The sequence below is a fragment of the Podarcis gaigeae genome (assembly GCF_964106915.1).
Source record: "Podarcis gaigeae genome assembly, chromosome: 2".
Taxonomy (NCBI): Eukaryota; Metazoa; Chordata; class Lepidosauria; order Squamata; family Lacertidae; genus Podarcis; species Podarcis gaigeae.
Genome location: NC_139679.1, coordinates 110,523,357 through 110,546,753, shown reverse-complemented (window position 1 = coordinate 110,546,753; position 23,397 = coordinate 110,523,357). Strand labels below are relative to the sequence as shown.

Here is a 23,397-nt window from a genome sequence, read left to right as displayed (position 1 = left end):
TTCCTGTACTTCTGTGCAAGTTCTGTTTCTAATTTGTGTTATTGTTAACCAAAATAATTTGCAGAGGACTCTGGACGGGGGTTGGGGCTACGGGTCAGGTTTGTGTGGAGGCTTTCAACCCTGTCAAAGGCTGGCCATGAGTCCAAAAGGGGTAAGGGTTCTTTCTAACCAATTCCCTCAGGTGCACATTGTTTAACTCGCTTACATTTGTGTTTTGTGCTAGTAAAAGGTAAAGGGACCCCTGACCATTAGGTCTAGCCGTGGCCGACTCTGGGGTTGCGGCGCTCATCTCGCTTTAGTGGCCGAGGGAGCCGGCGTACAGCTTCCGGGTCATGTGGCCAGCATGACTAAGCTGCTTCTGGCGAACCAGAGCAGCGCACGGAAACGCCATTTACCTTCCCGCCAGAGCAGTACCTATTTATCTACTTGCACTTTGATATGCTTTCGAACTGCTAGGTGGGCAGGAGCAGGGACCGAGCAACGGGAGCTCACCCCGTAGCAGGGATTCGAACTGCCGACCTTCTGATCGGCTAGTCCTAGGCTCTGTGGTTTAACCCACAGCGCCACCCGCGTCCTTTTTGTGCTGGTACAGATGCCCAAATGTAGGCATATCGACACTGGTGTGGGGGTGTGTGGGTGTATGTGTGTTTATACAGAAAAGCTTAGTCCCATGTTTTCAAAACAAATAACATGAAAGCAGTTGGGGTGTACCATTTTAGAACCATTGGGATGAGTAGGGGCAATGAACAGGATTGAGATTGCGGTAGGTACTGAGCAGAGTGAGGGTGGGGTTAACCCTTTCCTCCTACCCTGCAATCCTGATGGGGGAGAAAAAACCCCACCTCTAATCTACTTTTAGCCTCCAGAAGAAAGGCTCAATTGATCCTGATTATATTGGATTGCAACCTGAGGGGGAAAGGGTTAGGCCTCGCTGCTGATTGAGATCTTCCAGTTCTTTTTGGGGAGCCCACAGACCTCCGTAAGCTGTCCTGGAAGGTCCTAACAAAGAAAGGCATGATAGTTTGCTTATCCCTCGTTTAATCTGAGAACTACGAAATGGCTTCGTCACCTGGGTCCTTCTAAGCAGCCTGAAGCAGGTTTAGATTTCATAACACAGCAACATCGTTTGTCCCTCAGACCATTCAGTGCGGCCAGATAGCAGGGCTATAGCGGCATCGCAATAAAATTTGGGGTTCTGTTTTCAGTCCGGTTTTACGTCGCTTATCTTCTCTGCAAAATGAAGGGAGAGCAGCTTTGGGGATTTGTTTTGGTTTTTAAAAGGGCACCTTACACACAAACAGCTGGATTTGAAGACCCACATGGGAGCTTTTTGAGCAGGGTGCTAGCACTCTTCTGACCTAACAGGTGCCTCCATTTGCTATTCTACAATCTAATGCAAAGTTAAACGTGCAGGTGTTCTTCGCCACCCAGTCTCTGTGTCTCTCTGCATTTCCTTATGGAACAAGTGAAATATCGTAATTGTCATAATTCTTAATGTAGTGGGGAAGGATGCTTTGAGGCATCGGTTGCTGGGATTTGGGCAGGCAGCGAGTCAACAAAAGCAGATCTATCCCGTATCCTGTCTTCCATCAGAAACCAGAAATAATGGGGTAAATAAATTGCTGCTGTTCGCTTTCACCTTCCAGCAGTCTGAGGTTAGGAAACGCTCTGAGCTTCAGCTGACATTTCCTAACTGTATTGGTTAAACAGCTGTTGATTATATGATCCTCTCTTAGCCTTTTATTTACTGCGGTCAGGCTACTGGCTTTTAACAGCTCCTCAGTGCAGTAAGCCAAAGCGGGTGAAGAATGGTTGTGTCCCGAAAGTGGAAGCCTCCAAACAGGCCGTAGCAATTAAGGTTCCTTTCATTAGCTGGAAACAGATGAGGCAGGATGCCCACCCAGGCCGCTGTAATCAATTCTCTTCGTAGCTTCACTGCGACTTCCCAGGGAAATGATACATAGGCAAACCCACACTTGTCTATAGGCATGGTATATAGAAATGGTATATAGGCAACCCACATTTGTGGGTTGGCCAGGTCTTACGGATCGTATCCTTTATTTCTTGAAAAACTGAACCACGGGGATTGAGGGCCGTCAGAAGAGGATAATTTAAAAGGGTGACAGCCCCACCACAGCAATCCCATAACCCACCAAGCATTGTATGATGGAGTGAGTTTAACAGCAAAGCCCTATTTGAATGCTGCTATCAACATCCGGCTAAAGACTTTAGAGAGAAACTGGAAATGTGTGTTGTTCCTGTTGAACACTTAAATACTGGCAGGGATGGGGCAGTCCGGAGAAAAGCCGGGAGACTTTCGAGAGTTCTTTCAGCGTAGCTTTATGGCCTCCCTTCTCTGTGCCATTCCCTATAGATGTCTGTTGCACCACAATATTAGAAATGAAGGGGGAAAGCTCTGATTTGTATTATTGATTTCCACCTCAGATTGGGAAGGCGAATTAGTTCAAAACTCCAGATCTGCTGAATGCTTTTAGACTCCTTTCCAGCATTGCAGTTTCGTTCCCATTCTTTTCTACCCCTCTCCCCAAACTAGCAAGATGGCCCTAGAGGGGGATCTGCTCAGAGGCCCGGGATCTGTTCCAAAAGAAGACCATTAGATGGCATTACAGTACATAGGATTTTAATGCAAGCATTTTGGCCCGATGAGAATACAAAAAAAGGGCTTTGCTTCCAAGTGACATAATGGTACATAACAAAAGCAGGTGACAAGAGGTGGCAGAGGTTCTTTAATACATTCTGCTTCAAAGAAAGAGAGAGAGAGATGCACAAAACAATCAGGCTGACATCACAAGCAACTATAAAGCAATTTTGATACAAACAGCCCCTTTGATTTTGCCATCTCAGGCAGGTTTAGCTCCCCCTCAGGGCTGCACTATGCTATGCAGGCTTGATCCAAGATGGCCGTCGGCTTCACTTATGTTGGCACAGACACAGCCTGCCCACCTGGGTTGTGTAAACTGGTTCTTAATCAAGCGATGAGCTAGCAATTATTGCTTGAGCAAAGGATTTTGGCACCTGACTGGACAAGTTGATCCATATGACATACTTTAACCTACTGGGCCACTATTTCTGACATGGGGGAGTGGGACAGACCTGTGACACCAGCAAGCTGAGAACAAGTGATTTTGCGTTGGGATCTGGGCTACCAAGGGGGGTTGAGAAGGGAGGGCTTCCTAATGGAAGAAGCAAGGGGGCATTGATTGGGAAACAGCTACCCTACAAATTTGAAACTGGATTGCCATGGGAGGGCAGCCAAGATGGTCAAGGGCCTAGAAACCAAGCCTTATGAGGAACGGTTGAGGGAGCTGGGCATGTTTAGCCTGGAAAAGAGGAGACTGAGAGGAGATATGATAGCCATCTTCAAATCATCTGAAGGGCTGTCCCATGGACGATGGAGCAAGCTTATTTCTCCTGCTCTGGAGGGTAACACCCAAACCAATGGATTCAAGCTTGCAAGAAAGGAGATTCCGACCAAACGTCAGGAAGAATTTTCTGACAGTAAGAGCTGTTTGACAGTGGAACAGACTCCCTTGAGAGGAGATGGACTCTCCTTCCTTGGAGGTTTTTAAGCAGAGGCTGGACGGCCATCTGCCAGGGGTGCTTTGGTTGAGATTCCTGCCTTGGGCTAGATGACCGTCAGGGTTCCATCTCTGATTCCTCCAGAAAACTCTTGTAGTTCTATGGCGGTTTGGAGCATATTTGTTAGGCAAAAGTTCTGAAAACTCCTTGCTCAGGAGGACTCATAACCGTGTCTTTTGAATGTGTTTTATTTATTTTTTAAGGGTAGGGGTCCTAAAGTTTGGGGAGGAAACACAGCCTAAGATCACATACTCCTCTCAGAAGAGTTGAGCTGACATTCCACCCACCCTGCCTCAAGTTCCCAGGATGTGGACCAGCCTTTTGCCCTAACAGTTTTGAGTGCAAGGGTTTCCTTTATCCCCACTGTCTCGCTGTCCGCTTGGCTGCACACTTGCAGGGACGGGCCCATAGCTGCCATCATACGTGCCCCTCGGCCCATATGCTACGGACCCACCGCTGTAAGCCGATCCCCCTGCCGCTGCTCCACCGCCACCGTACGGATATAACCTAGGTGGCTCGTTTCGTATTGGGATGTAGCCTCCACCCCGCTCCTCAGCAGTCGGTATGTAAGGGAACCCAGGTCTCTTCCACACTGGGCGGGGGAAACCCTGGCTGTTATAACCAGGGCCATAGCCATATGACCCAACGCCAGCCCCATAACCTGGCATGCCAGGCTTCACATTTGGTGCCCATAACGGAGGAGGGAGCGTCCCTCCAAATATAGACCCCAACAACCCAGGCCGGCTTGGCTTGCCAGATTGGAAGGGGCTCGCCCCTGGTGAACTGGGGCCAGTTGTAGAAGACCCCCCTGCCTGTCCCCCAAAGGTTGCAGGGCTGCCACCCACTATGCGGGTGTCTCCTCCATCAGGGATGCAATCTCTTCGCCCCATTGACGAGACGTCGGGCTGCATGAGGCCGCTGGGTAGAGAGTTCCGCTGGACCCCAGGAGGCAAGGGCTGCAGGTCTTCCGCCGACGACCCTTCGATGCATCTGGAGGCTGAGCCTAGAAAGAGACAAAGTGGCCGGTTACAGGAATAGTACCATGGCATTCTGGGACTTGCCACGACTACCTGTCCTGTTGCCTTTAGTCTGCCAGTGAAGTCAAAGGTGTGGAGGCTCAGGGGGCACTGACACAGAATGGAGACAATGGCGAGAGAGAAGAGGGGCAGAGCCAGGCCCAACCCACTCCGTGGTTTTGTGGTAGAGCCCCTGCCCAGCTGCTCAGTCTTCAATAACTTCTGGTGAACAAACTCGGATAGCAAGTCCCCTGTTTAAATCCTGGAGTCTGTTAGAGCAGGCATGTTCAACAGGTAGATTGAGATAGATCTACTGGTAGATCACTGGATGTCTGTGGTATGTCTGTGGTGGATCACTGGTAGATCAGTGGCTCCCCCCAAAGAAGCGAAACAACTTTGGCTCCCCTAAAAAAAGCCCTGCACTCCCCTCCCAAAAAAAACAGGCTTTCCTCTTCCCTAAAAAAAAGCTCAACTTTGACCTGAACCCCAAGAAAGGGGGTAGATCACTGCCAGTTTTTAACTCTGTGAGTAGCAGTCTCTTGGGAGTTGGTCACCCCTGTGTTAGAGCATACAGCGATGGGAAGCTAGGTGGACCAAGGATCTCCCTTCGCACCAAACATTTAAAGCACTGCGATACTACTTTAAGCAGTCGTGGCTTCCCCCAAAGAATTCTGGGAGCTGTAGTTTGTTAAGGGAGCTGAGATGCTCCATTACCCTCGCAGGTTCCCTGAGCGGTTTAACGATAAATCTCTCTTCACGTGGGAACTCTAGAGATGGCAGCTCTGCGAGGGAAATACTGTAGGGGTTTTTCTAATAACTCAGCACCCTTAACAGCAGCTCCCAGAATTCGTTTCGCCCATGTGTGCAAATATTATGCAGATTTAATTGGGTCAGTTAAATGATTGCTTGCTTTTGCTTTTTTTAAAGGTGCACTTGTTTACACTGGTAGCTGGTCCATTACGGCAAAAGGGTACTGTATATTGCTCCACCATTGTCTGTGTGCCAGCTCCCATTTGACAGCCTTCTTACTTACAACCGGTCCATACCTGTCAGTTTCCTCCTCCTTAGTTAGTGTTGCCCTTGTAAACTCAGAAGGGAGAAAGAGTGGGACAAGACTTGCCTGTCATTGGCTCTGGCTCCCCCTATTGTTGACCTCCCTGCCTTCCATCCAATCAGGTCCACCAGGCACTGCTGTTTTCGTTTGGTTTTTAAAATTTAAAAGAAGTCTAGGCTGCCCCTCAGTTCAGCAATCAGGATGCAGTAAAATTGACTCAACACAAAATCGCTTTAACTGAATGACAGCCCTCGTTTTTTACATCTTAATGGAGTTGAAAGGAAGGCACTCAGGAATCCTGTCAAGCACCTTAATTACCAGGCTCACATTGGAGAATCATTCTTTCCACGGGCAAGTCACGAGGATCTTTAAAATCAGTTTCAGCTTGTGCTGAGTGAGGCCTCTGATGGATGACGAGATTCTTGGAAGCACAAGGAGGAAAGGCAGGAAAACAGTTTGCTAAGATGGGAGGAGTAGGCTGGGTACCATAACCCGTGGGTGGCATAGAAGTCTAGGGGTGTGGAGAAAACAGACTGCCGTTCACAACAACCAAAGCAAACAAAGGCTTATTGAGGACGCTTGCTTTCAGTTCACACGCTCTGTGTGTGTCAGGGAGGGACAACTGGGAAAGGGGTGGGGTGGGCCCTTCTGTGGGAATGTTGACATGAGCAAATCTCTCTGGAACAAGGGCACCATGCTTTCCATTAAAAAGGAATCAGGACGCCCAGCTCCTTCATCGCAGCTCTGTGCCTCTCCTCCAAACATGGTTGAGCTCCCAATTCCCATCTGTCCCAATCAGCAGATATAGCTGATGGTCAGGGATGATGGGAGTTGTATTCCAGGAATATCTGGAGCCGTGCTATTTTTTCTAGGTGCCGGAACTCTCCATGAATGCCTCCCTTGTTCTCTTTTCATGGCAATGGTGCCTACCTGAGAGGTGCTGGAACTGAGTTTGGGTGAGTTCCAGCTTGGGGGGGGAGCCCTAATCTGGAGGGATGTTGCTCATCCCTCCTCTAACACCTCCTGTGTCTCACCTGGCAGCAAACAAATTATTGGAACAAAAGAGGAGTTGGTGCATTCTGGGTTTGCTAAGTTGGAGTAACCTAAGAGCTCGTGAGAACCTAGTTGCAATTGGGCGGGTAGGTGGGAAGGATTCCAAGAGTGTTGGAGTATAGCTGGTTGATTGTGATCTATGCTCACCCACATTTTACCCTTTTGTCCAAATGTGGACATGCACATCAGTGGCTTTAAATGCAGCAAGATCATTTGGCCCCGCTCCGTTTCAAGTTGCAATTGCACATTGCTGAACATACTGGAGAGAGAGGCTGGGGGTGTCTTTTTCCAATGCACAATTATCCCTTTGGTTTTCCCACCGCTGTAACCCCAGATACCCCTATTGATGAAGCTGTCATTTGCCCACGTGCAATGGCTCAAACGTAAAAGGTAAAAGTAAAGGGACCCCTGACCATTAGGTCCAGTCGTGACAGACTCTGGGGTTGTGGCGCTCATCTCGCTTTATTGGCCGAGGGAGCCGGCGTACAGCTTCCGGGTCATGTGGCCAGCATGACTAAGCCGCTTCTGGCGAACCAGAGCAGCGCATGGAAACGCCGTTTACTTTCCTGCCGGAGCAGTACCTATTTATCTACTTGCACTTTGAAATGCTTTCGAACTGCTAGGTTGGCAGGAGCAGAGACCGAACAACGGGAGCTCACCCCGTCACAGGGATTCGAACCGCCGACCTTCTGATTGGCAAGTCCTAGGCTCTGTGGTTTAACCCACAGCGCCACCTGCCCATCCGGCTCAAACGTACACACCTCCATTTAACTGAGAAGTAAATGTGCCTTAAGTTTTCCTTTTTGGGCTGAGGCTGGTTTTAGGAGAAACGCGTCGAATGGTGGTATTTGTCAAGAAACCACAAGGTAGCTCTGCGTCGTGGGTAATGGGTGTATGCAAAATCAAAAGCCAGCAGTGGGAGTGCGCCGGAGCCAGACTAAATGGTAATGTGTACGCAGCCTCAGATAATGCAAAGTGAGAAGAGGCAGTGGGAGTTATCTGAGATATTTGCTCCATTAGTGCATATAGTACATACAAATGCATCATATGAGCGCAAGCCTACATTTGTAGCACACTTGCAAGCACTCAATGGCCCTTGTGGTCTCTTCCAACTCTATGATTCACACTTGAGGTGTTGAATGCCAATTTTGCACCTGCGCAAGGAGCACTGCTTTACAGTGCAGTGACTGGAGACATTCTGCAGGATACATTTATGGAAATTGACTCAATAAGTGTCTGCTGGATCAGGCCAATCGCCCATCTAATTCAGCATCCTGTTCTCACAGTGGCCAACTGTGTGCCTGTGCAAAACCCATAAGTAGGATAAAAGCACAAGAGCATTCTTGCGGTTTCCAGCAACTATGCATCCACTATGCTCCCATGGCTGGTTTTGGAAGCCATTAGCCACCATCTAGATCTGTCCTGTCCTTTCTTATGAAAAGCTGCATTCGATGCATTTCCCCTGCACAAACCAGCCTTGATCTGAATTAAGAATAATTCACGCCTTATCCTCCAGTGTCGCAACTGCTAATCACCGCACCAGGCACGCCCACAAATTTGATACCCGATACTGCCACTCATTCCCAAGCGCTGAGTGCATTTGGAACATTACCCAGGAATTCTGGCTCCCAGCCACAAAACGTTTTCCTAATCTATAAGTAATAAAACAAAAGCATGGCTTTCATCACTAGGGACGGACTCATCTCTCCTATAGGACATTCGCCCCAGGCAATGGGCAGGCCAAGAGCATTGTGTTAACATGATCCAGGTCAAGTGCTGGCAATAATCGCAATAAGGGCAAACATGGGAGAAGGGGGAGGGGGAGAGAACAAGACTAGGAAAAATGAAAAGGGAAGAAATGATCTGCATTGGCAATATTGCATTCCCATCATCCACTCTCAAGATTCTAGCCTTCTCTCTCCACCTGCATTTACATCTCATCTCCCATTTCATTCTGTCTGCTGTAGGTGTGCAAGTTGATTCTTGTTTGTTTGATTACTAGCATATGATTTTATGCTGTTAACCACATTGTAAACCACCGTTAAATGGTGGTTTACAGTAGGCAAATAAATCAACGAATATTGGATCTTCTTCTTCTTACTCCAGCTTTAAGGCACAGTGCCATGCCATTCCCTTGGGGTGGACCAACTCTCATTCTGCAATTGGAGCAGTGCTGCAAATTTCCTTCCACATTCCCCTGCTATCATTCCCCATCCATTAGCGAGAAAAGAAATTGCATTCAAAAATTATCAAAGAGGAAGGGGGAAATTGGGTCAAATTCTTGTGTGCAGGGTACGATGTGAGCTTTTTGTTGTGGTAACCTTACTTTTGAAGTGGAGGAGAGGTTTGTGAATGTCCCTTTTTTTACCATTCTGCAAATCCTCTTTCCAGGAGTCTACACTCTGTAGCTTCACTGGGTGCTTGTGTTTCCTGAAAACCACCTGACACCATCAGCTGGGCTTCCTTGTAAGTACAGGAGGCGAGGGAGACTTTCTACCAATGCTACTGTTAGCTGTTTATTGTTGTTTTTAAGTGAAGCCTTTTAAAGAAATCAGCATGGGTTGTTTTTTTAAAAAGAGAATTTTTAAAAAAAGAATAATCATGCACAGCAGTCTGAGACACTTCCTGGCTTTCTGTGCTTCAGTTAAAGCCCGAAAGAATAACAGAATCATAGAATTGTAGAGTTAGAAGTCTAGTCAAACCCCCTGCAATGCAGGAATGTGCAGCTGTCCCAAACGGGGATCGAACCTGCAACCTTGGAGTTACCGGCACCATGCGCCAAGCAACTAAGCCATCATGGGAAGGGTTGTTGCTCAGTGGTAGAGCGCATGCCTTGCATGCAAAAAGTTATGGGTTCTGTCTCAAGCATCTCCAGGGCCAAGTTGACAGATGGGCAGAAGCACTCTCCTGCTAATCACCTGGTGTCAGTTGACACTTTTATACACACATAACATACAGTACTGGTGTCTATAGCAGACAGTTTCCCTGGCTTCCTGTACTTACAGGGGAGCCTGACAACCAAGGATTGACAGAGCCTGAAAATCCTCTTTTGGCTGAGCCAAAAGCTCATTGCCTGCCTCACCCCCAACGCCCAAAATGCCTTGGCAACTTAGCAAATCTAAAACATGGGCGGGGGGGGGGGGGGGAGCCCAGGGGATGCCCTATTCCATACCCTCCAACATTTCTCCAATGAAAATAGGGACATCCTAAGGAAAAGGATGAGGGTGGCGCTGTGGGTTAAACCACAGAGCCTAGGATTTGCTGATCAGAAGGTCGGCGGTTCAAATCCCCATGACAGGGTGAGCTCCCGCTGCTCGGTCCCTGTTCCTGCCAACCTAGCAGTTCAAAAGCACATCAAAAGTGCAAGTAGATAAATAGGTACCGCTCCGGTGGTAAGGTAAACGGCGTTTCTGTGCGCTCCTCTGGTTCACCAGAAGCGGCTTACGTCATGCTGGCCACATGACCCGGAAGCTGTATGCCAGCTCCCTTGGCCAATAAAGCGAGATGAGCGCCGCAACCCCAGAGTCGGTCACGACTGGACCTAATGGTCAGGGGTCCCTTTACCTTTACCTTTAAGGAAAAGCGGGCATTGCCTGAACAAATCAGAAACCGGGACGGCTTCTTTAATTCCAGGACTGTCCCTGGAAAATAAGGACACCTGGAGGGTTTGCATTGATGATGTCTGAATGACAATAAGCCCTCGAGCCCCACCAAACCATACCTTGCAGGTGGAGACACAGAACCAGGAGGATGGCCGCAGAAGTCATGCCACAGAAGGGCCATCGCCCAGGACTTCCACAGTTCATCTTGAGAGGCCTCTGAGAGGAGGAAGAGAAGAAGTTCTGCTTCCCTCTGCTGACTCTGCCTTGGAGTGACAGAAGTATCCTGCTCCCTCCCTCTGTGCTCTGGGACTTATATCACCAGAGCCCAGCCCCGCCCAGCCTTGAAAACAGCATCCTGAGATGGGATCAGGATGCTGCATTCCACCTGCTGTATCACTGCGGTTGGCCACACCTGTCAGGCCTGCCATTAACCTGATGGTGCTTTCGGGGCAACAAGGTGATTGGGTGGGGAAATGGGAGGAGCCTGTGATGTAGCAAGTGAAACCTGGAGGGGATCAGGATGGGTTTTAGGGAGGTAAATATGGAGAAAAGTGGACCATGCATTAAGCGGGGTTACTTAGCCACTCCAACAAGGAATAATGTTTACTAGAAAGTATTAAGGGACACCAAACTTTTCTCCAGGCTAGGCTGCCATGTTTTCGTTATCAGCTGCATGTCTGAGAGGAATACATTCAGCAGGATAAGGTTTCATAGAAGCATGGAATTGTAGAGCGGGAAGGGACCGAAAATGTCATCTAATCCAACCCCCCTGCAATTTAGGAATCTCAACTTATCACAGGCATTACCTGCCCAGGGACTCTTTATGTGTACTGAGGGGGTATTCTATGCTTCTTTTTTAAAATTGATTTTTATTAAAAGTTTTCATCATAAAAGACAATAAAAATCACACTAATGTTAAAAAGAAAAAGGGAAGAATAAGGAAAGGAAGGAGGAGGAGGAGGAGGAGAAGAGGAGGAGGAGGAGGAGGAGGAAGAAGAAGAAGAAGAAGAAGAAGAAGAAGAAGAAGAAGAAGAAGAAGAAGAAGAAGAAGAAGAAGAAGAAGAAAATTACAAACTTCTCTATACTCTATACTCTGCTTCTGACCTGGATCCACTGCCTAAAGAATAATTTGCTAAGCAAAACAACCTCTTCAAAAAGACTCTTCCTCTGTACAGATGTTGGTACCATCCTACAGTAAAGGTTTTACAATTAAAAGTACATGTGTTCGGATACCCATTTTTTGCCTTCTGAACAAAAACCCTGGAATTTCCCCCACCGCATTCCTGGGATAGCTCAGTCAGTAGAGCATGGAAATTTTAATCTATGGGCCAAGCTTCCTCAAACTCGGCCCTCCAGATGTTTTGAGACTACAGTTCCCATCATGCCTGACCACTGGTCCTGCTAGCTAGGGATCATGGGATTGTAGACCATAACATCTGGAGGGCTGAGTTTGAGGAAGCCTGCTCTGGGCTGTGGGTTCGAGCCTCACGTTGTGTGAAAAAATTCTGCATTGCAAGGGGTTGGACTAGATGACCCACGTGGTCCCTTTCAATTCTACAGTTCTATGATTCCAGCGGTAGCTTCATTTCCCTTCATCTCCATGCTAAGCCGAGTTTGGCCTGCTGGAGTTTCTGGTTGTCCCTTTGCTGCCAATGGGCTGGGACCATCTAAGCCATGGGTAGGCAAACTAAGGCCCGGGGGCCGGAGCTGGCCCAATCGCCTTCTAAATCCAGCCTGCAGATGGTCCGGGAATCAGCATGTTTTTACATGAGTAGAATGTGTGCTTTTATTTAAAATGCATCTTTGGTTATTTGTGGGGCCTGCCTGGTGTTTTTACATGAGTAGAATGTGTGCTTTTATTTAAAATGCCTCTCTGGTTATTTGTGGGGCCTGCCTGGTGTTTTTACATGAGTAGAATGTGTGCTTTTATTTAAAATGCCTCTCTGTGTTATTTGTGGGGCATAGGAATTCATTATTTTTATTTTTATTTTCAAAATATAGTCCGACCCACCACAAGGTCTGAGGGACGGTGGACTGATCGCCTGCTGAAAAAGTTTGCTGTGTGAGGCAAACAACTTCCGCTCGTGCAATGGAACTTCCCATCCCTTTTCCTTCCACATGTGCCCACCACATCACCTCCCAATCTGCTCCAGATGGTTAATAATAATAATAATATTTTTTTATTTATACCCCACCCTCCCCAGCCAAGGCCAGGCTCAGAGCGGCTTACAAGCAATAATAAAAACAAGATGAATGGTTACAGCTTAAAAACAAGAATAAAATACAACATTAAAATAATGGAACATTAAAATATTAAAATGTAGCCTCATCGCAGGAGAAGGAAAAGAAAGGGGGGGGAGAGAGGGAGGGAAGGAATCAAATTGGCTCCAAGCCAAAGGCCAGGCAGAACAACTCTGTCTTACAGGCCCTGCGGAAAGAAATCAGATCCTGCAGGGCCCTGGTCTCATGAGACAGAGCGTTCCACCAGGCCGGAGCCAGAGTTGAAAAGGCCCTGGCTCTGGTTGAAGCCAATCTAACTTCCTTAGGGCCTGGGACCACTAGGGTGTTGTTATTTATGGACCTTGAGGCTCTCCGTGGGGCATACCGGGAGAGGCGGTCCCGGAGGTACGAGGGTCCTAGGCCGTGAAGGGCTTTAATGGTCAAAAGCAGCACCTTAAATCTGACCCTGTACTCCACCGGGAGCCAGTGCAGCTTGAAAAGCACTGGGTGAATATGCTCCCATGGCAGAGACCCCGTGAGGAGCCTCGCTGCAGCATTCTGTACCCGCTGGAGTTTCTGGGACAGCTTCAAGGGCAGCCCCGCATAGAGCGAATTACAGTAGTCAAGCCTGGAGGTGACCGTCGCATGGATCACTGTGGCCAGGTCGGGGCGGGAAAGGTAAGGGACCATCTGCTTGACGTGGCGAAGGTGGAAAAATGTCGCCTTGGCTGTTGCTGTAAGTTGCGCCTCCATGGAAAGGGAGGCGTCAAGGATTACACCCAAACTCTTAACGGAAGGCAATGGCACTAATTGGGCCCCCGCAAGAGAAGGGAGTTGGTCCCTCATCCCCATGCTATCCCGACCTAGCCATAGGACCTCTATCTTCGAAGGATTTAGTTTCAATCAGCTCCCACGAAACCATCCAGCCACAGCTTCCAAGCATCTGGTCAGTGTGTTCGGGGCCGAGTCAGTGTGGCCATCCATCAGCAGATAGAGCTGAGTGTCATCAGCATATTGGTGACAGCCCAGCCCAAAGCTCCGGATAATCTGGGCAAGGGGCACATAAAGATGTTAAAAAGCATCGGGGAGAGAATTGCGCCCTGCGGTACTCCACACACCAAGGAGTGGCGCGACGACATTTCCCTCCCTAGTGCCACCCTCTGTCCCCGACCAGAGATAAAAGAGCACAACCAGTTACGGGCTATGCCCTGTATCCCCACGTCTGCGAGGTGGTGGTCCAGAAGATCATGATCGACCATGTCAAAGGCTGCTGACAAATCTAAAAGGATCAGCAGTCCTGACCCGCCTCGATCCAGTTGTCTACGGAGATCATCTGTTAGGGCAACCAGAGCCGTCTCCGTCCCAAAACCAGGACGGAAAACGGACTGAAATGGATCTAATGCCGATGTTTCCTCCAGAAACCTACCAAGCTGTTCAGCAACCGCTCTCTGGATTACCTTACCCAGGTATGGAAGATTTGAAACTGGGCGGTAATTGGATAGGTCTAAGGGATCTAATGAAGTTTTTTTTAAGAGTGGACACACCACTGCTTCCTTCAGTTCCCCTGGGAATGTCGCTGTGTCAAGGGACAAATTGATAATTTCAACCAGGGGGGTCCGCACAACATCAGGACACTCCCTAATCAGCCAAGACGGGCACGGATCAAGGAGGCAGGTGGTGGGCCTACCAACCTGGAGGAATCTATCCACATCAGTAGGGAGTATCCGATGGTTGCGGGGAAACCCAGATCAGATGTTGAAGAAGTTTAGGGGAAGAGCAGAGGGAGGAGAAGTCCTGTTGTACTCATGGAAGTCTTTCTGCTTGCACAGTGACAAAGGCTGTTGTGCAGCTCTGCAACCGGTGTCCTTCTGCCACTGGTTTCGGAAGCAACGTACACACCGCCTAATCCACAATTCGTATCTATCCGGCACCTATCCTTTTGTTTTCGATGCGCTTTTCCCCAAACTGGCTTTGATCCAAACTGAGAAAAACGATGGTCTTGCTTGTGCTGTGAACTGACAATGTGTACACGGCCCTTGTTGAATACACCCAGTGCCAGATTTATATATAAGCTAAACAAGCTATAGCTGAGGGTTCCACTCTCTTGGGGGCCCCAAAAAAATTAAAGGAAAAAAGAAGATGTACATTTCCAAAATATAAGATAAAAAACAAATAAAATAAAACCTACAAACAGCAACAGTGTTTTGTGTTTTGTAGGCTCCTATGAATTACCATATAGCATATATTCAACACAAAAAAGCAGCAACAATTTGTTGTTGACAAAGGACAGCTGGACATACAAAGGGCCCCATTACCTTCAGTAGCTTAGGGCCTCATCAAACCTAAATCTGGCCCCATGGATTCAGACATTGTGAGGAGGGAATGTTCATCTTTGCTTTAGTACTGTGGTGAGTGCAGGCCTTCTTTTGTGTCCGGTCATTACAATGCCATTCTTGGCCATATTCAGCACTGTAGTGATTCATGCTGAAGAAATCATTACAAAGCACTTTAACATTCCCTTCCTTTCATATTAGGTACCACGGTGATTAATGCTTCATTACGCAACAATTTGATTACGGGCAATTTTGTTGCCTTCCTTTCATATCTGGTACTTTGTATAACTGAGCCACTGAAGTTATATATTTTGCATTCTATCTACCTAGTTTTGTTTGCTAAAGAAAGATTTCCTGTGAAGAGGATTGAAATAACATTGTGAAACAGTTTGCATAACCGTCTGTGATAAAAATAAAAAATAAATTACTGTATTTTTCTGTGTATAAGACTATATTTTTTCCTAAATTTTTGAAGTTTAAAATAAGGGGTCGTCTTACACACGGATAGTGCATAGTGCATTTTCTTAATTTTGAGTCCCCTCAAAAAGGGTGCGTCATATACACGGGGGAGTGTTATACACGGAAAAATACGGTAAATAACAGCAGCAAGACACATGAACAATGTTTGAGCAATTAGTTCTTCTGCATTCAACTATTGTGAAATTCGCTGACAGGATAAGTACTTCACCACTTGGCTACTTTGATTAGATGATATGTCTTTGAACAAACAGTGCTTTACTGTATTTAGGCTCTTTCCACCTGAAACGCAGAACTGGCCAATATATATAGCAGTGAAGAAAACTAAAGTGATCTATGAAACAAAGAACAGCTGATACAAACTTGTTTAATTCCCAATCACCCATGAGGTTCAGATATATAACTTTTATCCCTTGCTAACTTAGATCACATCCGCCCTATACATTTAAGGCACTCTCTTAGCACTTGAGCAGTGATGACTCCCACAGTTTGTTAAGGCAGAGCCACAATTCCCGGCACCCTTACCAAACTACAGTTCCCAGGATTCTTCAGTGGAAGCCATTACTACCAAGATGGTGCAAAAATGCTTTCAAAGTATGATGCGGGGGTGACCCTAGTCTCTTTTTCTTCTCCGCTTCCTTGACCACCATCAAAGCTGTAACCAGTGCTTTTTTTCGTAAAAAAAATGTTTAGGGGTACTCTCATTTTCCTACTCATATTGAAATACTGCCCCTCAATGAGGCCAAACTTAGATTCACAAAATGATGATGATGGTGATAATGGCTGGATTTCCCCAGCCACTCTGGGCAGCTTCCAACAAGAGATTAAAAATACATCAGTCATTGAAAACTTCCCTAAACAGGGCTGCCTTCAGATGTCTTCTAAACGTCAGGTAGTTGTTTATTTCTTTGACATCTGCTGGGAGAGCGTTCCACAGGGCAGGTCCACTACCAAGAAGGCCCACTGCCTGGTTCCCTGTTACCTCACTTTTTTCGCAGTGAGGGAACCACCAGAAGACCCTCGGAGCTGGACCTCAGTGTCCGGGCTGAACAATGGGGGTGGAGACACTCCTTCAGGTATACTGGGCCGAGGCCGTTTAGGGCTTTAAAGATCAGCACCAACACTTTGAATTGTGCCTGGAAACGTATTGGGTACGTAGAGGGGTATGCATACCCCTGCATCCCCCCAGAAAGAAAAGCAAATGCATTTAAGCTAGTTGGGAAAATAAAGTAACGTAACAAGAATGGCTGGAAGTCAAGTCACTTGGTGGGTGTCCGTGTGGGGTAGGTGTGTAGGCATGTTGATATGTACAGTACAGTGGTACCTCGGGTTACATACGCTTCAGGTTACAGACTCTGCTAACCCAGAAATAGTGCTTCAGGTTAAGAACTTTGCTTCAGGATGAGAACAGAAATCGTGCTTCGGCGGCAGCAGAAGGCCCCATTAGCTAAAGTGGTGCTTCAGGTTAAGAACAGTTTCAGGTTAAGAACGGACCTCCGGAACGAATTAAGTACTTAACCCGAGGTACCACTGTATAGGTAGGTATTATATAGAGTAATGTAGGTATGTTTATGTTATGAAAATAAGGTAGTGTTTTATGTATGTGTATTGTGTAAATGTCTATGTACAGTATGTATGTTAATAATAATAAAAAGAATAAAAGAGAAAAAGAGAAAAGAAAGAAAAGCACTGGCTATAACTGTTTTTAGTTCATGTTTACCTGCAGAGCACCGTGTACCTGAATCGGTGCTCTATAAGAATATAAGACGCGCCTGTTCAATCAGGTGAATAGCCCATCTAGTCCAGCACCCTGTTTTCACAGTGGCCAGACAGATGCTTGTGGAAAACCAGCAAGCAGGATCTGAGCTCTCTCCCCTCCTGCACTTTACAGCCACTGGCTTTCAGAAGCAATCCTGCCTCCAGCTGTGGATGCAGAGCCTGGTAGCCCTTGTGCCTGGTAGCCCTTGAGAGCCTCACTGCCTCCTGTGGGAGTGAGTTCCGTAGTTTAAATAAATCATCAGCATTACAGCTAACCACAGCCAGTGGACTGAACATGCAGCTAGGGTGGATCCTGATCTTATCCCGTGTTTGCCTTTCTGGATACCCATCTGCATTGCAAAGCGAGGTCAGCTCAGCAAAGAATAGAGGTGGCTCAGGGCTGGCAATCCATTGCCACATTGCCTCTCGTGTTAAGCAAGAACCCGTCCTGTCGGAACCTAGTTGGCAGGGATCAAGTATCTATTTCAACACTCGAATAGAATAGGGAAAGTATCTAGGTCAGAAAATGTGGGAAGGTGAATACAATACAATATAATATAATATAATATAATATAATATAATATAATATAATATAATATACAATTTATTTATACCCTGCCCATCTGGAAACCCCTTCATGGATCACTGCCTTGCCGTGGCGAAGGGGCTTGAAGAACTCAGAGAAGCTATGAACTATGCCGAGCAGGGCACCCAAGATGAACAGGTCATAGTGGAGAGTTTTGACCAAACGTGATCCACCTGGAGGAGGAACCGGCAAGCCACTCCAGTATCCCTGCCAAGAAAACTCCATGGACAAAGACAACAGGCATATAAAAGATATGACGCTGGAAGATGAGCCCCTCAGGTCGGAAGGCGTCCACCATGCTACTGGGGAAGAGCGGAGGGCAAGTACAAGTAGATCCAGAGCTGATGAAGCGGCTGGGCCAAAGCCGAAAGGATGCTCAGTTGCGGATATGCCTGGAAGCGAAAGGAAAGTCCAATGCTGTAAAGAAAAATATTGCATAGGAACCTGGAATGTAAGAACCATGAACCTGGGTAAGTTGGATGTGGTCAAAAGTGAGATGGCAAGAATAAATATTGACATCCTGGGCATCAGTGAACTAAAATGGACGGGAATGGGTGAATTCAGTTCGGATGACCATCATATCTACTACTGTGGGCAAGAAACCCGTAAAAGAAATGGAGTGGCCCTCATAGTCAACAAAAGAGTGGTGAAAGCTGTACTGGGATGCAATCTCAAAAATGATAGAATGATCTCGATACGAATCCAAGGCAGACCTTTTAACATTACAGTAATCCAAGTTTATGCACCAACTACTTGTGCTGAAGAAACTGAAATTGACCAATTCTATGAAGACTTACAAGACCTTATAGAAGTGACACCAAAGAAGGATGTTCTTCTCATTATAGGGGATTGGAATGCTAAAGTAGGGAGTCAAGAGATAAAAGGAACAACTGGCAAGTTTGGCCTTGGAGATCAAAACGAAGCAGGGCAAAGGCTAATAGAGTTCTGTCAAGAGAACAAGCTGGTCATCACAAACACGCTTTTCCAGCAACACAAGAGACGACTCTACACATGGACATCACCAGATGGGCAGCATCGAAATCAGATTGATTATATTCTCTGCAGCCAAAGATGGAGAAGCTCTATACAGTCAGCAAAAACAAGACCTGGAGCTGACTGTGGCTCAGATCATCAGCTTCTTATAGCAAAATTCAAGCTTAAAATGAAGAAAGTAGGAAAAACCACTGGGCCGGTAAGATACAATCTAAGTCAAATCCCTTATGAATACACAGTGGAAGTGAGGAACAGGTTTAAGGATTTAGATTTGGTGGACAGAATGCCTGAAGAACTATGGATGGAGGCTCGTAACATTATACAGGAGGCAGCAACGAAAACCATCCTAATGAAAAGGAAATGCAAGAAAGCAAAGTGGCTGTCCAATGAGGCCTTACAAATAGCAGGGGAGAGAAGGCAAGCAAAATGCGAGGGAGATGGTGAAAGATACAGGAAATTGAATGCAGATTTCCAAAGAATAGCAAGGAGAGACAAGAAGACCTTCTTAAACGAGCAATGCAACGAAATAGAGGAAAGCAATAGAATGGGAAGAACCAGAGATCTGTTCAAGAAAATTGGAGATATGAAAGGAACATTTCGTACAAAGATTTCCATAATAAAGGACAAAAGTGGAAAGGACCTAACAGAAGCAGAAGACATCAAGAAGAGGTGGCAAGAATACACAGAGGAATTATACCAGAAAGATATGGATGTCTCGTACACCCCAGGTAGTGTGGTTGCTGACCTTGAGCCAGACATCCTGGAGAGTGAAGTCAAATGGGCCTTAGAAAGCACTGCAAATAACAAGGCCAGTGGAAGTGATGGTATTTCAGCTGAACTATTTAAAATTTTAAAAGATGATGCTGTTAAGGTGCTACACTCAATATGCCAACAAGTTTGGAAAACTCAGCAGTGGCCAGAAGACTGGAGAAGATCAGTCTACATCCCAATCCCAAAGAAGGGCAGTGCCAAAGAATGCTCCAACTACCGCACAATTGCACTCATTTCACACGCCAGTAAGGTTATGCTTAAAATTCTACAAGGAAGGCTCAAGCAGTATGTGGACCGAGAACTCCCAGAAGTGCAAGCTGGATTTAGAAGAGGCAGAGGAACCAGAGACCAAATTGCAAACATGCGCTGGATTATGGAGAAAGCTAGAGAGTTCCAGAAAGACATCTACTTCTGCTTCATTGACTATGCAAAAGCCTTTGACTGTGTCAACCACGGCAAACTATGGCAAGTTCTTAAAGAAATGGGAGTGCCAGATCACCTCATCTGTCTCCTGAGAAATCTCTATGTGGGACAAGAAGCTACAGTTAGAACTGGATATGGAACAACTGATTGGTTCAAAATTGGGAAAGGAGTACGACAAGGCTGTATTTTGTCTCCCTGCTTATTTAACTTATATGCAGAATTCATCATGCGAAAGGCTGGGCTGGATGAATCCCTAGCTGGAATTAAGATTGCCGGAAGAAATATCAACAACCTCAGATATGCAGATGACACAACCTTGATGGCAGAAAGTGAGGAGGAATTAAAGAACCTTTTAATGAGGGTGAAAGAGGAGAGCGCAAAATATGGTCTGAAGCTCAACATCAAAAAAACGAAGATCATGGCCACTGGTCCCATCACCTCCTGGCAAATAGAAGGGGAAGGAATGGAGGTAGTGAGAGATTTTACTTTCTTGGGCTCAATGATCACTGCAGATGGTGACAGCAGCCACGAAATTAAAAGACGCCTGCTTCTTGGGAGAAGGGCAATGACAGGCCTAGACAGCATCTTGAGAAGTAGAGACATCACCTTGCCAACAAAGGTTCGTATAGTTAAAGCTATGGTTTTCCCAGTAGTGATGTATGGAAGTGAGAGCTGGACCATAAAGAAGGCTGATCGCCGAAGAATTGATGCTTTTGAATTATGGTGCTGGAGGAGACTCTTGAGAGTCCCATGGACTGCAAGAAGATCAAACCTCTCCATACTGAAGGAAATCAACCCTGAGTGCTCACTGGAAGGACAGATTGTGAAGCTGAGGCTCCAGTACTTTGGCCACCTCATGAGAAGAGAAGACTCCCTGGAGAAGACCCTGATGCTGGGAAAGATGGAGGGCACAAGGAGAAGGGGACGGCAGAGGACGAGATGGTTGGATAGTGTTTTCGAGGTTACCAGCATGAGTTTGACCAAACTGCGGGAGGCAGTGGAGGACAGAGGTGCCTGGCGTTCTCTGGTCCATGGGGTCACGAAGAGTCGGACACGACTAAACGACTAAACAACAACAACAACAACAACATCTGGAAAAGGTAAAGAGAATTGGGATTTCTCTCTGGTGCCCAGGAGGACATGGCACAACCGAAGTTGTGAGTCCTGGATTCCATCCATCTCCTCTTTGGGAGGAAAAGAATGAGGACGAGCGATGGGTTTTGCAGAGGAATAGGCAAACTCGGCCCTCCAGATGTTTTGGGACTACAATTCCCATCATCCCTGACCACTGGTCCTGTTAGCTAGGGATGATGGGAGTTGTAGTCCCAAAACATCTAGAGGGCCGAGTTTGCCTATGCCTGGTTTTGCATGAGCCTGAGAACAGGAAAGTATTGACTGGGAAATGTCACCCCAATGACCACTGCAAGTTAGGAGGGCAGGTCTTTCAGGCTGTTTATAAACACCAGCTGCTATTCACTATTACATCAAGAGACCTGCTTGCCACTCCAGCAGGACCTTGGCATGGCTAGACTGGCACCCACTCACCCACATAATTCTGGGTGGGCAGAAGTAAAGTGCAGGTGGAGCACATTGGTCAAAGGCTAAGGGAGGCACCCGAGCCCAGGAATCAAGAGGGTTTGTGTCTATAAAGAAGGTAAAGGTAAAAGGTAAAGGACCGCTGAATGGTTAAGTCCAAAGGCAACTATGGAGGTGCAGCGCTCATCTCGCTTTCAGGCCGAGGGAGCCATTGTTTGTCCACAGACAGTTGGGGATTTGAACCACTGACCTTCTGATCAGCAAGCCCAAGAAGCTTAGTGGTTTAGACCACAGCACCACCTGCATCCCTTCTATATTTGAATGCTCTCTCCCATTTAAAGAAGACACTTAGCCAATTAAATGAATGAATGGATTCTCAACATGCATAGCTTAGCAAAGGACCAGGAGGGGACAAAGCCTGTGTTTTGCATATTTGAATTACTTTGAAGTGGGTGGGTGGGTGTTATTATTTCATCAAGGCAAATGTGTTTTTATGTGCTCTTTTTTTTTGTACAATATTTTTATTAATTTTCACAAAAACATTACATATTTTTTTTAAAAGCATACAATAAAACATTTAAAACAACTATATACACTATCAGTATTGAAGCCACAGTATGGGAATTACTTGAATCCCCTCCTCCCTTGGTTCCTTTATAATATTTTCATTCACGCATGTCAATAAAGCCTTTTTCTCGGATTACTTCCAGTTTTTGTACATTGTCTATAATATTACAAGTGTTTTTGGCAAGATGACAAGAAATATAAAAAAAGAATGGTAAATGTCTATTGCATATTTACAAAAGCAATGTACACAAGTTAATACATTAGCAGGGTTTTTAGATGGGCCATTTAAAACATCACTCCAGCTTCCCAAAATACCCAGATATTACTGTAGCAGGAACCCCCCCCACCCCAATCATTCTGTTTGTACAAACTTCACGCACACTCACACTCACACACTACATACACCACACTTCTGTTATAAATTCATAGAAAATCAACCATACATCGGATTTGCACTGTTCCATTTTTATTTTACTCCATATGACAAGGACTATCAAAAGGGGGTGGCTTGGTTCTGGTCAGCCATAATCCCTTCACCATCCCAGCACATCCACAGGAGCCCTGCCCAGTTGCTATGCCAACCCTGATGATCCCAGACAGAAGACAATCAAGATCACAAAGAACTTGCATATGGGAGTGGATTCAGCATGGACTGGAACAAAGGACAATGATCAGCTCTTCCCTCAGGGGGCAGGAAACTGCAAACTCCCCTTTGTCTCCTGGAAGTGACTCATGGGGAGGGGGAAAGGAGGAACCAGCCAGGTGACAGGACACTCAGGTTACCACCAGCTCCTCCCTCAACCCCTCCTTTCTGTAATGTATGCATGATGTTTCTGGGGGTGGGCTTGACCTAGAGGAGGGGAATTTCAAAAGTTTTTATAAGGTCTTGCACACCATTTTTCTGGGTCTTTCCTCTCACCTGCAAGTGAGGGGAGCACCCTGTCGCGACAGTCTTTCTTCAATAAAGACCAAGCCTACAGGCTGCTGATTTGCTTCAATTTACTCTGGTTGGTGTCTTTACTTTTTGTCCAAGGGAGCCCTCGGATTTTTCCGGTAACATTACCTACATAGATAACAGAAGTGTTTTCCTGCATATTTTGAGCTGAAAGCAGTATCTGAGAAATGTGCTGTTTCACATTGCTGTGAGTTTTGGATGCTGGGGTAGACTGCATACCTAAGTTTCTTCTAATTCTTAGACTCATCAAGGATCCAATTGCTGGAGTAGCCAGACATGGTCTGCCTCGGGAGACAATGGAGGGGTGAGCCTTTGGGTGTGATGTCAAACAGTTGGAAGGGTTGTAGTGCCTGCTGTGGCTATAGAGACCAATGTTGGAGAGACATGTTTTGCTGCAGCTGGGGCAGATGAAGGCGTCCGGTTGTGCCGAGGCAGAGGCACCATAACATTTCT

General features: G+C 46.6%; 1 long non-coding RNA gene across 1 annotated transcript; it reads right to left on the bottom strand.

Moving 5' to 3' along the window:
• Positions 1-2,624: 2,624 nt before the first annotated feature.
• Positions 2,625-11,385, bottom strand: LOC310838101. Its single transcript, XR_014560666.1, has 2 exons — positions 10,445-11,385; positions 2,625-4,603 (listed from the first exon to the last, which is right to left on the bottom strand). It is a non-coding gene; the product is annotated as an uncharacterized lncRNA (long non-coding RNA).
• Positions 11,386-23,397: the final 12,012 nt, after the last annotated feature.